Raw genomic sequence first — 15,640 nt, 5'->3', positions numbered from 1 at the left:
CCACCCCAGCTCCACCCAGCTGGGTCACTGAGGTCACCCTGACCCCAGTCCCTGTTGCTTGGGCCTGGGGACCACCCTCAACCCTTCCAGGTCACCCTGGACCACCACCAGCTTGAACTCCAGGGTCACCCCAGCCTGGCCTGGTTCTCAGGACTACCCCCGACCCCCACCAGCCAGGGCCTCAAGTCACCTCAGTGCCTGATCCCTGCCGTCCTGGACCCCAGTGGCCACCTCTGACTCTTGTCTGGTCTGGATCCTTGGGCCACCCCCACCCCATCCAGTCTGGGTCCTGGGGAGCCCCAGCACACTCACACAGGACAGTGGGAAGGGTGTTGCTCCGGGAAGTGCGAGGACCCTAGGAGTTTGGACTGGGCTGAAGGAGCAGAGGCCTGGCAGGGAGGGGAGAGGACAGGAAGCCCGTGCCTCAGTTTACCTTGCCAGTGAGTGCTCCTGGGATGGTGTAGCAGGACCCCAAGCTCGAATTAGATTCCCCTGGGCCCGAGGTCGCCAGGGCAGAGAGACCCAGCTGGGCCTGGATAGCTGCCCAGGCCTGTTGGTGCCTTTTCAAAGCATCCCGTGGTCACCTCCCGCCCATTCCGGTTCCCTCCTTTCCAGCTCCACCGCCTGCCCTCCGCACCCTCTGCTCTACCCCGGACCTCAAGGTCTGTTGATCAAGAGAAAGCCTGTTTAATTACTCATTTCCTCTGGAGCCACTTTCTTTTTCTATTTAGTGATTGCCTCTAACTCATCACCAGTGTTTATATTTCTTCAGTGTGGTTCTCCTTCCAGGGTTGTCTGTCTAATTACTCCCTTTTATAAACGCCTTGCGTCTGGGGAATTTTTGCTGGGGTAATTCCCAGAGCCCAAAGTTTGTGTCTGTAAACTTCTCCCCATTTTTAGAGCCTTGGCATGTTTGGTTACAAATATGGCATTGAATAATTTACAATGCAACATCAACAATGACTCACTCCCTCTTGGGGCCTGAGAGGGGAAGTATACCTTTTCCTAGCCATGCTGGAAAGGTGTGCATTTTGGTAAAATCAGAACTCAGGAGATAACAAAGTTGTTCTTTGCCTCAGTTAGTACTCTGTTCTCTCTTTTCCATAACCAATATACTCTCTTTCGTTTGGGGTCATTAATACTCTCTTTCGTTTGGGGTCATTAAATGCATTTGCTGGCCACTCTCCCCTCCAGTAAGAAAATGACAGGTAGGCTCCCCAGGCCCCCCTGAGAGGCCTGCTTTACAGATGCACTTTTATGTAACTCAGGTTCACCAGATACTTCCATTAAACAGTCTTGTTTTCAGGTTTCCTGTGCCAGCCATGGAAACAGGTACACTCCCCAGTCAGACCCAGCTTTAGTGAATCTTGAAGGAGGTTTTCACGGTATTTTTTTTTTCTAACTCAAGGGGAAAAAAATTCGACCTCAGATCGTCTACGAATAGGCCAGTAGCAGGTTTGTTATTTATGAAGTGTTATCAGTGTATACAGTCCTTGCACATTTATGCTCCAGGGAGCTCGTGTTCTCAGTGGGTGCATTACCAGGCATCGTGGTGGAGCTGTCAGGCTACACGGATGCCCGCCTGCTGACTTGGTGCATTAGATGTGTGTGAAGTGCTTGGCCCACTGTGCCTGTCTGTTTTTATTTGACTTCACCTGCACATGTGAGCAATATCTATGTAGGCAGCAATGTAAAATTTACAAGAACAAAGCACATGTGCAGAAGGAAAAACATTAACTGGATGTCCACGTCCACCCTCCTAGAAAAGAGCTGTTTGCTTCTTTTTTTTTTTTTTTTTTTTTTTTTTGTCACGGAGTCTTGCTCTGTTGCCCAGACTGGTGTGCAATGGCTTACTGCAAACTCCACCTCCTGGGTTCAAGTGATTCTCCTGCCTTAGCCTCCTGAGTAGCTGGGATTACAGGCACATACCACCACGCCCAGCTAATTTTTTGGATTTTTAGTAGAGACGGGGTTTCACTGTGTTAGCCAGGATGGTCTCGATCTCCTGACTTTGTGATCTGTCCCCCTTGGCCTCCAAAGTGCTGGGATTACAGGCGTGAGCTACTGTACCCGGCCTCACTTTTTTTTTTTTTTAATTTTAGAAAACTTATACCTAAGTAGTCACATATGTAGCACAGGCTGTTATAAACTTCTTTTTGGTTAGGTAAAGATTCTTTTTTTTTTTTTTGAGATGGAGTCTCTCTCTGTCGCCCAGGCTGGAGTGCAGTGGTGCAATCTCAGCTCACTGCAAGCTCTACCTCCCGCGTTCACGTCATTCTCCTGCCTCAGCATCCCTGGGAGCTGGGACTACAGACGCCGCCACTATGCTCGGTTAATTTTTTGTATTTTTAGCAGAGACGGGGTTTCACCGTGTTAGCCAGGATGGTCTCGATCTCCTGACCTTGTGATCCGCCTGCCTCAGCCTCCCAAAGTGCTGGGATTACAGGCGTGAGCCACTGCACCCTGCCTGGTTAGCTAAAGATTCTTAAGCCTGGCTGGGTGTGGTGGCTCATTCCTGTAATCCCAGCACTTTGGGAGGCCAAGGTGGGTGGATCACTTGAGTTCAGGAGTTCAAGACCACCCTGGTCAATGTGGTGAAACCTTGTCTCTACTAAAAATACAAAAATTAGCTGGGTGTGGTGGCTCGCGCCTGTAGTCCCAGCTACTTGGGAGGCTGAGGCAGAAGAATCGCTTGAACCCGGCAGCGGAGGTTGCAGTGAGCTGACATCACGCCACTGCACTCTATCCTGGGCGACAGAGCAAGACTCTATCTCAATAAAAAACAAAACAAAACAAAAAACAAAAAACAAAAAATGCTTCTTAAGCCTGTTATGTTGAAAGTCATCAAGAAATTGTAAGGATTTCAGAGCAAGGAAGTTAGATGCTTAAGTTTTTATCACCCTAAATGGGAAATTCATCACCGAATGTCAGGAATTACTGTGTCTGTTTTCTCTCGGGCTTTGGTACCTGCTATTGCCATTGCTACTGGAAATTGTGAATTTCTTTATTGTAAACTACAAATTCTCTTGCTGCGTTGAAATATGATTGCCTTGGACATGCTTGGATTTGGTGGGAGGTCTATGTTGTGTTGGTGCCCACACCATTTTCCAAAGCTGTGTGGTGCGGGGCTGCCCTCTTCGCCTTGGGACAGGTGCATGCCACACACACTTCCTGTACGGCTCCCACTCAGGAAGGATGCCAGAATTCACCCCTATTTGTTACTGGAGGTATATAATTCCAAATCTTCAATATTTTTAATTATTGGCGGGGGAAAAAAAAATGACTTGTGACCCAGCTTAGAGCTGATCTCACTCCACTGGGTGTCTGACACTATGCGTGGTGGGTAAGCATCTCGCCAGAGCCCCCAGGCACAAGGGAGAGTGCGTGGATTCTGATTCAGGTTTGCTTGGTGTTGAGTTGGAGGAACTGCCCGGGTCTCCGTCCTAGCGTTTCTCCTAGACCATAAGCTGCCTGTGGCTGGAGCCGAGAATTTATGATCTTTCACCAGAGACCTAGCGCAGGCACTGGCTGGTATTAGGTACACAGCAACTGAGTTCTGTTTGTTGAGTGAACAAATTAATGACTAAATGAATTTGCAGCTTCCGTAGGAGAAAAACAGTGTCATCGATTTAGCCTGGTGTCCTAAAAGCACCATGAGCCTGTCATGGGGGGGGAATTCAGACAGCCTTCTTCGGTTATGGGGGAAGTGGGGGTGAGGTGTGTGTGTGCTGCCATTCTTGCTGTCACTTAATTTTTTTTTTTTTTTTGAGATGGAGTCTCCCTCTGTTCCCCAGGCTGGAGTGCAGTGGTGCGATCTCGGCTCACTGCAAGCTCCACCTCCCGGGTTCACGCCATTCTCCTGCCTCAGCCTCCTGAGTAGCTGGGACTACGGGCGCCTGCCACCACGCCCTGCTAATTTTTTTGTATTTTTAGTAGAGACGGGGTTTCACCATGTTAGCCAGGATGGTCTTGATCTCCTGACCTCGTGATCTACCCGCCTCAGCCTCCCAAAGTACTGGGATTACTGACGTGAGCCACCGCGCCTGGCCTTTTCCCTTTTTGCATAGTTAATGTTTCCAACTGAATTCTTGGTTTGTTTGTTTGTTTTTGTTTTTTTGCGACAGAGTCTCACTGTGTCGCCCAGGCTGGAGTGTGGGGGTGTGATCTCAGCTCACTGCAACTTCCGCCTCCCAGGTTCAAGCGATTCTCCTGCCTCAGCCTCCTGAGTAGCTGGGATTACAGGCGCACATCACCACACCCAGCTAATTTTTGTATTTTTAGTGGAGATGGGGTTTCACCATGTTGGCCAGGCTGGTCTGGAACTCCTGACCTCTGGTGATCCACCCGCGTTGGACTCTCAAAAGTGCTAGGATGTCAGGCGTGAGCTGCTGCGCCCGGCCCCAACTGAATTCTTGATGCCACTTAATTTTGAATTTCATTACCCAATTCAAAATTCAAAAAATTTGTTTTTCTCATGAACCTGAGACCCTGTGTGTATCCCACACTTGCTTTTCTCTCTTTCTCTGCAACGTTTTCCCCCAATATTTTTATAGTAAATGTGGATTGCTTGAATAATTACAATGAGAACAAGACTTCTGTTTGTGGTAACTTTGAGGGGTAAGATTCATATGGGTGTCTTTTTTTCTTTATACTTTTCTGTGTTTTCCATGTTTTCTGAAGTGAACGTGGTTACTTTTTAAAATTATTTTTTAATTATGTAGAGACGGGGTCTTACCATGTTGCCCAGGTTAGTCTGGAACTCCTGGCCTCAAACGATCCTCCCACCTTGGCCTCCTAAAGTGTTGGGATTACAGGCGTGAGCCACCATGCCCAGCTGCTTTTTTAAAAACACACTTTTTATCATGGACAATTTCAAACCTAGACACAGGAACAAGCTTCCACATGGCTGTTGCCGGCTTCAGCAGCTATCATCGTGTGGCAGTCTTCTTTATCTTCACCCCCATTCACCTTTCCCCCTTGCCCCAGTTATTGAGAAGCAAATCACAGATGTCATCTTACTTTGTCTATAAATATTTCAACCAAAATTTCTAGAAGATAAGAATTCCTAAAAAAAAAAAAAACCAAACCACAGTGTCATTATCACACCTAAAAAATGAATAATAATTTATTACTGTCCTCAAATAATCAGTGCGTAGGTTTCTCTTACCGTCTGCATAGTTGTTTTCTTTTCTTTTCTTTTTCTTTTTTTTTTTTTGAGACAGAGTCTTTGCTCTGTCGCACAGGCCGGCGTGCAGTGGCACTATCTTGGCTCACTGCAACCTCTGCCTCCCAGGTTCAAGCGATTCTCCTGCCTCAGCCTCCCAAGTAGCTGGGATTACAGGCATGCAACACCACACCCGGCTAATTTTTGTTTTTCGTAGAGACGGGGTTTCACATATTGGCCAGGCTAGTCTCGAACTCCTGTCTCCAGTGATCCGCCCGCCTCAGCCTCTCAAAGTGTTGAGATTACGGGCGTGAGCCCCCAGGCCCGGTACCCACTGCTTTTTTCTCATGGGGTCTTTTGTCCTGTGTAGTTCCCCATACCCTGCCTTTGCAATTGGATTCTGCCAGCATCTGTTCACTATGTCCCTTCCTCTTGTCATTTCTGTAAACTGGTGACTAGACCCGGGGATTCCATCAACTCAAGTGTGTTTTGTTTTGCTTTGTTTTGCTTTTTTGCCAGAACTGCCTTATAGGTGGTGGTGCGTGCAGAGGTGAAAATGTCTGGGTGTCCCCCCTAATTTGTAAGATTAGCAGCTTTTGGTGATCATTGCCTGGGTCCCTTAATTTGTTCTTAACTGTACTTTTTTTTTTTTTTTTTGAGATGGAGTTTCACTCTTGTCACCCAGGATGGAGTGCAGTGGCACCATCTTGGCTCATTGCAACCCCTGCCTCCCAGGTTCAAGCAATTCTCCTTCTTCAGCCTCCCCAGTAGCTGGGATTACAGGCGTCGACCACCATGCCTGGCTAATTTTTGTATTGTTAGTAGAGAGGGAGTTTCGCTGTGTTACCCAGACCAGTCTTGAACTCCTGACCTCAGGTGATCTGCCTACCTCAGCCTCCCAGAGTGCCGGGATTGCAGATGTGAGCCACCGTGGTGGCCCCCTGTACTTTTTTGTAGTTCATTTTGGCTGCCAGCATGGATACGTGCCTGGGTTACCATGCCCCAGCTGCTGAGAGGTGCATTGTGAATGGCAGGTGTTATGGATCACAGCCTCTGCACATGTGCCAGGAGAAAAAGTAATTGTAACCACCAAAGCGTTTTACTACATAAATGTTTTAGCCCCTATAAAAACATCTGGAGATCCTTTTGTTGTTCATGAGCCTGACAATTGGGTGTTTTCATGCGGCGGCATGTGAGATGTGCCACCCTGGAACCTTGTTACGACGTGGGCACATTACCTGTCTGACCTGAAAAATAATTAATAAAACATACGGAAGCCAGTTTCGCATGGCTATTTCCAACTGGTCACTTGAAGAATATCGAATTATATAATTACTTATACATTGTATAACCATCATAAAATTAGTCACAGATTTTGACATGACATTATCTTGAAATTAATTGGAAAAGTGCCCCAGACCTGGGGAAGTCGAACGCCTCACTACGTGGCATCAAGGACGGTCACGGCATTCCTCTTCTCCTGGGGTTTTCCCACCCTTGTCACTGCCCTCACCCAGTCCCCTTAGGTGACCCAATGCCTGGGTGGGTCATGCTTGGCTGGTGCAGGAGTGGGCGTATGTGCTGAGCTGGGCTTTGCACTTGGGACAAGTGAGGGTGTCAGATCAGTCTCTTTCCAGTGGGTAGACGTGAAAACTCAGATGGTGCTGTCTCCCTTCTCCACGTGAAGGATCAGCCTGCAGTGCCAAAGGCGATGGGAAGAGCTGTGATTAGGGAGGGTTGGTCTCTTAGTGAAGGAAGCCACGGAGGAGACAAAGAGGGGCATCAGACCTGACTTCTGAGACCTGGTGGCCCCAGGACTGGAGAGGAGCAGATCCAGGTGCAGGATCTGCTGAAGGAAGGAACGTTCCCGTTGGGTGATGGTTTTCAGCCGGACCTAGGGAAAAAAATCGCTGCTGTAGAGGTTGGTGGGGAGCTGCTTCGCGGAACGGGGTGAAGCTTTAGTTTTAGTCCGGTGGTATCTTGATAGTCAAAAAATGAAGTGCGTGGCCGGGCGCGGTGGCTCAAGCCTGTAATCCCAGCACTTTGGGAGGCCGAGACGGGCGGATCACGAGGTCAGGAGATCGAGACCATCCTGGCTAACACGGTGAAACCCCGTCTCTACTAAAAAAATACAAAAAATTAGCCGGGCGAGATGGCGGGCGCCTGTAGTCCCAGCTACTCGGGAGGCTGAGGCGAGAGAATGGCGTAAACCCGGGAGGCGGAGCTTGCAGTGAGCTGAGATCCGGCCACTGCACTCCAGCCTGGGCGACAGAGCGAGACTCCGTCTCAAAAAAAAAAAAAAAAAAAAAAAAAAAAATGAAGTGCGGCATCTCCAATAAAGTCTTTACTCTGGTTTTTTGCTAGTTGGCAGTTATTGTGTATCACATGTATTTGTTCCAAGTGAGACTGTCAACTTGTTAAAAGTTACTTTAAAAAGCTCTGTGGGCACGTAGCAAGTACATTGGGTCGATGTTAAAAATATGAGCCACTTTCTAGTATTTGGTGCATGTTGAATTTCTTGGGCTTGCCGCCCATTTAAGAGAACTTACATAGGATTTTAAAAGTCAGTCTCTGAGGAGGGTGCTGTCATGTAGTATCATTGCTCTGAATTTAGAATATTCGCATGAAAGCCTTTGTCATATTGATGGAGGAATAGGGTTTGTGGGTGCTAAAAGTGTAGGATGTAGTGGTGTTCTTATTTAGTATTTTTGAAAAGACGCAGCTATGTTTAAAATTGTGTGCTGAAATGAGACTAAAGCATTTGATTTGGAGATAGAGTAATTTACGATTTGCTGTTTTTGCATCTTGTGAATGTCAGAGGATAAACTTGCTAAATTAATGACAACTCAAATTGCAGCAATGCCTCATTTCCATAATTACCCTACATTTAAAGCATTTCATATTAAAATGAGAGGATTGTATAAAATGTTTTTAGTTTGATTTCCTGGAAATAGGCCCCTGCGTCGTGACTTGTTGGGTGATCTTGTACTTAATTTTCATTGCGACTATTACTTTTCACGAGTTTCTAGTTTCCTGGTAAAATGTTGCCAGATAATTAAAAAGGATAAAAACCAGAATGTGCATGTGAGTGTAGCTGGTGAGTTTACAAAGCGAAACCAAGAAGGCGTGCGGCTTGCTGCCAGGAGTCGGAGGAACCAGGGTTCAAGAACTCGCCTCACCTGACCCATTTCTACAGTGTTGACGATGTATATTTTCCTTGGATGCTGTGAAGATGAGTTTGGGCGTGTTTTGCTTTACTTGAACATAACAGTTCCATCATTAAATCATGAACTGCTTGCAAAGACTAGCTTTTCTCTCCTAAGAATAGTTTTCAGGAGGTAGAGAAACTGATCAATAGGTGTACAGAATACAGATGGGGAATTTTTTTTTTTTTTTGAGACACAGCCTCCCTCTGTCTCCCAGGCTGGAGTGTAGTGGTGCGATCTCGCCTGACTGCAACCTCTGCCTCCCAGATTCAAGCAATTCTCCTGCCTCAGCCTCCCAAGTAGCTGGCATAACAGGCACGTGCCACCACGCCCAGCTAATTTTTGTATTTTTAGTAGAGATGGGGTTTTACTGTGTTGGCCAGGCTGGTCTTGAACTCTTTACCTCAAATGATCCACCCACCTCAGCCTCCCAAAGTGCTAAGATTACAGGCGTGAGCCACCACGCCCGGCCCTGGTGGGGATTATATACATGATTTGATGAAGAAGAATCTCGTCTGCCCTCAGTCTTGCATTGAACCTTGCTGGGAAAGGTGTGAACTATCTTCCATATGTTTCCTCAGAGGATGCTGAGCTCTGATCATGTTGCCCACCCTGCCCAGAAACCTCAGTAGCTTCCGTGTTCCCAGGGGGTGAGGCCCTGCCCCTCAGCAGACACCCTGGTATTCTGAAGCTGCTCCCCTAACCTGTTCCCCTAAGTGTCAAAGGGCATGGTTCTCTTTGGGCAGAATGACTGCTGGACATTCTCTGCTTATACGAGCAATTCCTAGACATGTTTTAGTCTCAGGACGTTTTTATACTCTTGAACTCCTACACATTACTGGGGACCCCAAAGAGCTTTGGTTTATATGGGCTCTATCTGTTGACGCTGACCGTATTAGAAATTAAAATATACATATTTATTCATCTACTCAAAAATAGCAATAATACTGTTTCAAAAATATTTTTATGAAACAAATATATTTCCCCCCCCAAAAAAATAGAGTAAGAGGTTTTTTGGTAGAACTCTGTAATGTCTGGCTTAATAGAAGACAGCTGGAATCCATGGCTGCTTCTGCTTTCAGTCGGCGTTGATGCATGTTTAGGCTGAAGTACATGGAGAAAAGCCAGCCTCCTGAGGACACGTAGTTGGAAAAGGGAGTGTTTTTGTAGCCTTTTCAGATATTGTGGATGTTCCTGGATGCCTCACTAAAACCTGACAAGGGATAGTTTCTTTTTTTGTTGTTTTGTTTTGAGACGGAGTTTCGCTCTGTTGCCCAGGCTGGAGTGCAGTGGCACGATCTCAGCTCACTGCAACCTCTGCCTCCCAGGTTCAAGCGATTCTCCTGCCTCAGCTTCCTGAGTAGCTGGGATTACAGGCACGTGCCACCACGCCTGGCTAATTTTGTATTTTTAGTAGAGACAGCGTTTCATCATGTAAGCCAGCTGGTCTCGAACTCTTGACCTCAGGTGATCTACCTGCCTCGGCCTCCCAAAATGCTGGGATTACAGGCGTGAGCCACTGCGCCCGGCTGGGTAATTTCTTTTTATTTATTTATTTTTTTGAGACAGCATCTTGCTCTGTCGCCCAGGCTAGAGTGCAGTGGTGCAATCATAGCTCACTGTAGCTTCGCCCTCCTGGGCTCAAGCAGTCCTCTTGCCTCGGCCTCCCAAGTAGCTGGGACTACAGGTGAGCACCACCAAACCAGTTAATTTCTTTTATTTATTTATTTATTTAGTTAGTTAGTTAGTTAGTTAGTTAGTTTTGGTCGAGATGGGGTCTTACTGCGTTTCCCTGGCTGGTCTCAAACTCCTGGCCTTAAGTCATCCTCTGCTGTAATGTCCATGGATGTTTTATACTGTGTTACGTTAAAACCTGTTGCTCTATCTTTCATTTTGAATGAATCTTTTGCCACTTCTGTGTGACTTTGTAACATCATACTTGGCCATTGGGAAGATTATTGATTGAGTTATGCAGATCTTCTAATGTTAATATAATTATACAAAACAAAGTCTGTTTTATCCTGAGGTTCAGCTCGTAGTTAAACTTGGTCTCTTCAAACCCAGAAAGCTGTGTTTTTAAAAACAGAGATCTTTTATAGGAAAAGGCTTTTTGTAGTCAGTTAATTTTTAAATCTGTTTTAAAAGTTGAGTGACACAGCATATTTTTTAATAGACTTTTTATAGAGCGGTTTTAGGTTCACAGCAAAAGCATATTTTTATAGAAATAAAGTTATATAATTTAGTCATTGGCCTTATTAGCATCTTGTGACATGACTTGGCTAAATTTAGTGTATTTTTTTTAAATGCACGGCAATGTTTTGATGATTTAGGGTGGCACAATTCATCCTGTTAGTTACTGCCGTTATTTTCCGCGGGAGCCTCTGTCCCCCAGGCTGCTCTCTGATGGTGCCCCTAGCCTTTTAGCCACAGATGTGGGTGTCCCCTCCCCTTGAGAACAGCAGAGTGATGGGGGAGGTGGGACAGGGTTGGGATGTCCCAGATGAGTCCTAAAGTCAGTAACAGAATTTGTCTTTGTTTGTTTGTTTTGTTTTTTGTTTGTTTGTTTGATTGATTTTGAGACGATCTTGTTCTGTTGCCCAGGCTGGTCTCCAACTCCTAGGCTCAAGTGATCCTCTAGCCTCTGCCTCCCAATGTGCTCAGGTGTGAGCCACCTCACCTGACTGCAAATAATCTCTTTAAAAAAAAAACCAAAACTTTTTTTTTTGTAGAGACAGGGTGTTGTTGTCCAGGCTGGAGTACAGTGGCATGATCACAGCTCACCGTAGCCTCTAACTCCTGGGCTCAAGTGATCCTCCTGCCTCAGCCTTCTAAGTAGCTGATACTACAGGTGCCCACCACCATGCCTGGCTAATTTTTTAAAATTTTTTTTTTTTTTTTTTTTTTGTTGAGACGGAGTTTCGCTCTGTCGCCCAGGCTGGAGTGCAGTGGCCGGATCTCAGCTCACTGCAAGCTCCGCCTCCCGGGTTTACGCCATTCTCCTGCCTCAGCCTCCCGAGTAGCTGGGACTACAGGCGCCCACCACCTCGCCCGGCTAGTTTTCTGTATTTTTTAGTAGAGACGGGGTTTCACCGTGTTAGCCAGGGTGGTCTCGATCTCCTGACCTCGTGATCCGCCCGTCTCGGCCTCCCAAAGTGCTGGGATTACAGGCTTGAGCCACCGCGCCCGGCCTTAAAATTATTTTTATAGAGACCAGTGTCTCACTATGTTACCCAGACTGGTCTTGAACTCCTGGGCTCCCATGATCCTCCCACCTGGGCTTCCCAAAATGTTGGGGTTATAGGCCTGAGCCATGCACCCAGCCAGAATGTGTGTGTATGGAGACAGTGTTGTGTGGGATTTTTCATGAAACTTTTCTAGGTTTTGTTGTTGTTGTTGTTGTTGTTTTTAACTTCGAAACATTTACATCAAAATAAGCAGACTTTTTGAAAAACTATGCCACTTCGGATAAACATAAAAATTCATTTTCTCCCTCCCCAGTCTGATAGGAACTCTTGGGGAAATTTCTCTTTCTCTCTCTCTTTTCCTTCTCACTGTAAATCACAGTAAATCAGCAGTACACCGAGAATAAAAGCAGTCTTCTGCCTATTCTGAAAAAGCTTTGCTTTTTGTGATTTGTATCACGTGGGTGAAGGGTCCTGTTTTTTCAAACATACAGTTGTGATGGAGGCTCCTCCCAGCCCCACCCACAGACCCCAACAGTGCCCGGTCTCACAAATGGATTCTGGGGCTTGGTCTTTGTTTTTGTTGGGGGCAGCATATGGAACCCAAAAATAATATCACAGCCTAGATTTGGAGCTTTGTGCCAGCTTTGTCTGTAGGATGACCGGTGTGGGTCTCACCTGGTGGCCGGGAGTCCACAGGGGTCTGTTAGCAGCAGTGAGCTGCAGGGCGCCTGTCAGCGGAGACCGTCTCATTCCCCAAACCCAGGAGCCAGAGGGACTGACGCCTGGATAAATGCACAAGCCGCCGCGGGTGGGATTAGTCGTCTGTAGAAAACCTTCCCAGAAATACACCCTCCCATCCTGTGACTTGGATACAGTTTACCGATGAAATTAGGGAACCTCCTACCCCTTACCAAGAAGCTGTGGCTGGAACTCAGTCAATGAAAAGTGATTTGTAAACTTAGTAACTCTTTGGAGCTGACTTCGAAAGAATGTTTAAAATGATAGCTGATACTGCCAGACAACAGAGCAGGCCGACCTCAGCCGTGAGGTTCCAGAAGAAGGAAAACTGTAGAGTTTGTGTTCGCTACCTCTGCCCTTGGGATGGAGCCATTCTGTCTACTTGGCCTTACAGCCCTGGCATTGGGAACAGTGATTCATCGCCATTTGATGAAAACATCTTTCCCTTAAGAACATCCACCTCCCTTGGGTTGGAGTCCATATTAACCAGGGAACGCTTGCAGCCCTAATTTGGTTACTAACCTGCAAAAAGATTCTGCTAGACTCTCCACCTTCCTTTGCAATTCTCTTTTTCTCCGTAAGTTGTGGTGTGGACAGATTTTACAGGCCTGCCCACCCTTGGATTGGCCAGTCAGGGATTGGCCATGGCGAGTCTAGAACTTTCTGTGGTGGTAGAAATGTTTTATATCTGTGCTGTCCAACATGGCTGCCACTAGGCATGTGTGGCTGTTGAATGTTTGAAATGTGGCTCAAGGCCGGGCGCGGTGGCTCGCGCCTGTAATCCCAGCACTTTGGGAGGCCAAGGTGAGAGGATCACCTGAGTTCAGGAGTTTGAGACCACCCTGGCCAACATGGTGAAACCCTGTCTCTACTAAAAATACAAAAATTAGCTGGGCATGGAGGCTCACGCCTGTAGTCCCAGCTACTCAGGAGGCTGAGGCAGGAGAATCACTTGAACCTGGGAGGTGGAGGTTGCAGTGAGCTGAGATCGTGCCACTGCATTCCAGCCTGGGCAGCAGAGCGAAACTCTGTTTCAAAAATAATAATGATAATAAAAATAAAATGAAATGTGGCTCATGTCACTATAGAACTGAATTTTTCATTTGGCTGTAGTATTTTTTTTTTCTTGTTTTTTTTTCTTTTTTTTGGAGACAGGGTCTCACTCTGTCGCCCAGGCTAGGGTACAGTGGTGCAATTGTGGCTCACTGCAGCTTCTAGCTCCCAGGGTTCAGATGATCCTCCCACCTCAGCCTCCTGGGCAGCTGGGACTACAGGTGTGTGCCACTACACCCTGCTCATTTTTGTATTTTTTATAGGGACGGGGTTTTACCATGTTGTCCAGGCTGGTCTTGAACTCCTGGGTGCAAGCAATCCACCCACCTCAACCTCCCAAAGTGCTGAGATTATACACGTGAGCCACCGCCTCTGGCCCCAGCATTAGTTTTTAAGTTAAATTGAAGTGGCCATACACGCTGCTGGTCAGCAGTGCCCTTGAAAAGTTGCAGGTCTGTGAGTTCCCTGGTGACTGGGCGTGGCCACTGCCTCAGTTTGCCCCATTGACCTCAGCGGCACAAGTATGATTTTCTGCAGTTGGCTTTGAGGTGGAAATGATCGGGAAGGTCTGGTCAAGGCTGTGGGATTTTGCAGACCACCAAAGTTGTCTGTGGTCACAAGGTGTCCTAAGGCAGGAAGCCCGCCCACCGAAGTTGTCTGTGGTCACAGGGCATCCTAAGGCAGGGAGCCCACCCACCAGACCCCTGTTAAAGGCTCTTTATGAAATGTCTTGTGACCTGGCATGGTGGCTCCCACCTGTAATCCCAGCACTTTGGGAGGCTGAGGTGGGTGGATCAACTGAGTCAGGAGTTCAAGACCAATCGGCTAACATGGTGAAACCCCGCCTCTACTAAAAATACACAAATTAGCCAGGTGTGGTGGCTCATGCCTGTAATCCCAGCACTTTGGGAGACCGAGGTGGGAGGATCACCTGAGGTCTGGAGTTCAAGACCAGCCTGACCAACATGGAGAAACCCCATCTCTACTAAAAATACAAAATTAACTGGGGGTGGTGGCACATGCCTGTAGTCCCAGCTACTCGGGAGGCTGAGGCAGGAGAATTGCTTGAATCCGGGAGGCAGAGGTCGCGGTGAGCCGAGATGGCACCATTGCACTCCAGCCTGGGCAACAAGAGCGAAACTCGATCTCAAAAAACAAAAACAGAAACAAAAAACAAAAAAACCCTACAATAATTAGCTGGGTATGGTGGCATGTGCCTGTAATCCTAGCTTGTTAGGAGCCTGAGGCAGGAGAATCTCTTGAACCCGGGAGGCGGAGGCTGCAGTGAGCTAAGGTTGTAGCACTGCACTCCAGCCTGGGCAACAGAGCATGACTCTGTCTCAAAAAAAAAAAAAAAAGAAAAGAGTCTTGTGCTGACTCTGACACCTGACATACGTTAGGAGGGGAGGCTTCCATTTGTCCCTGTTTTAACCCTACTGCTTGAAGCCAAAGGAAAGAAGCAAATCATCTGAGAGAAGATTCTGATGGTTAATAAAGAAGAGGGACAAGCTTGCTGATGTAGGGGAAAGAAATCGTCGAGGCCCTGTCTAGCTTGGATTTACTGTGCATATTGGCTGTGGGTGGATTACATGTGAGCTCATAAATGTTAACATTTTGCTTATGTCCTTGCAGATTTGTAAATTCCTTGATAAGCAGGCATGTGTCTGTTGTCTACCTGTCACACGTACCAGGTAGCCTTTGCTTAATAAGCCCTCGGAGTACTTGTGCTTTGAGCTCATGGAACTTGCGCAGTGGTGATTAAGCATTGGTGTGAATACCGCGTATCTTTGTCTCCCAGAAGCTGTGAGTCCCTTGAAGGCAGGGGCTGGTTCTTTCAGGAGGCATTTTGTTCTCAGTTCCTTGCCCAGTGCCAGTGAAGACACATTTACGGGTGTCATCTGCTGTAACCTGCTAGCTCTTCTAATAGATAAACCACAAAACCTTGCCCATGGAAAGTCCACAGTAGATGTTCCTGAATGGTGGGCAGAAAATGCCTCCTCTGGGTCGGGCGGGGTGGCTCATACCTGTAATCCCAGCACTTTGGGAGGCTGAGGCGGGTGGATCACTTGAGGCCAGGAGTTCGAGACCAGCCTGGCCAATATGGCCGAAACCCCATCTCTACTAAAAATAAAAAATCAGCCAGGCATGGTGGCGGGTGACTGAGGCAGGAGAATCCCGTGAACCCGGGAGGTGGAGGGAGGTCGCAGTGAGCCGAGATCATCCCACCACTGCACTCCAGCCTGGGCAACAGAGCGAGACTCCGTCTCAATAAACAAAAAAAGAAAATGCCTCCC

The 15,640-nt window shown here is 47.3% G+C and overlaps 1 protein-coding gene and 1 non-coding gene across 2 annotated transcripts in view; both read left to right on the top strand.

The window, feature by feature from the left end:
* Window positions 1–15,640, top strand: part of FOXK1 (forkhead box K1) — a 90,643-nt gene that overhangs the window by 1,225 nt on the left and 73,778 nt on the right.
* LOC117073893 lies at window positions 6,305–6,412 on the top strand. The gene has a single exon (XR_004433440.1). It is a non-coding gene; the product is annotated as a small nucleolar RNA U13 (small nucleolar RNA).

This window comes from Trachypithecus francoisi, unplaced genomic scaffold, assembly GCF_009764315.1.
Source record: "Trachypithecus francoisi isolate TF-2019V2 unplaced genomic scaffold, Tfra_2.0 Lachesis_group4, whole genome shotgun sequence".
In the NCBI taxonomy this organism is placed as follows: domain Eukaryota; kingdom Metazoa; phylum Chordata; class Mammalia; order Primates; family Cercopithecidae; genus Trachypithecus; species Trachypithecus francoisi.
The sequence above is the reverse complement of the archived record's forward strand: the minus strand, read 5'-3'. Positions and strand labels throughout refer to the sequence as shown.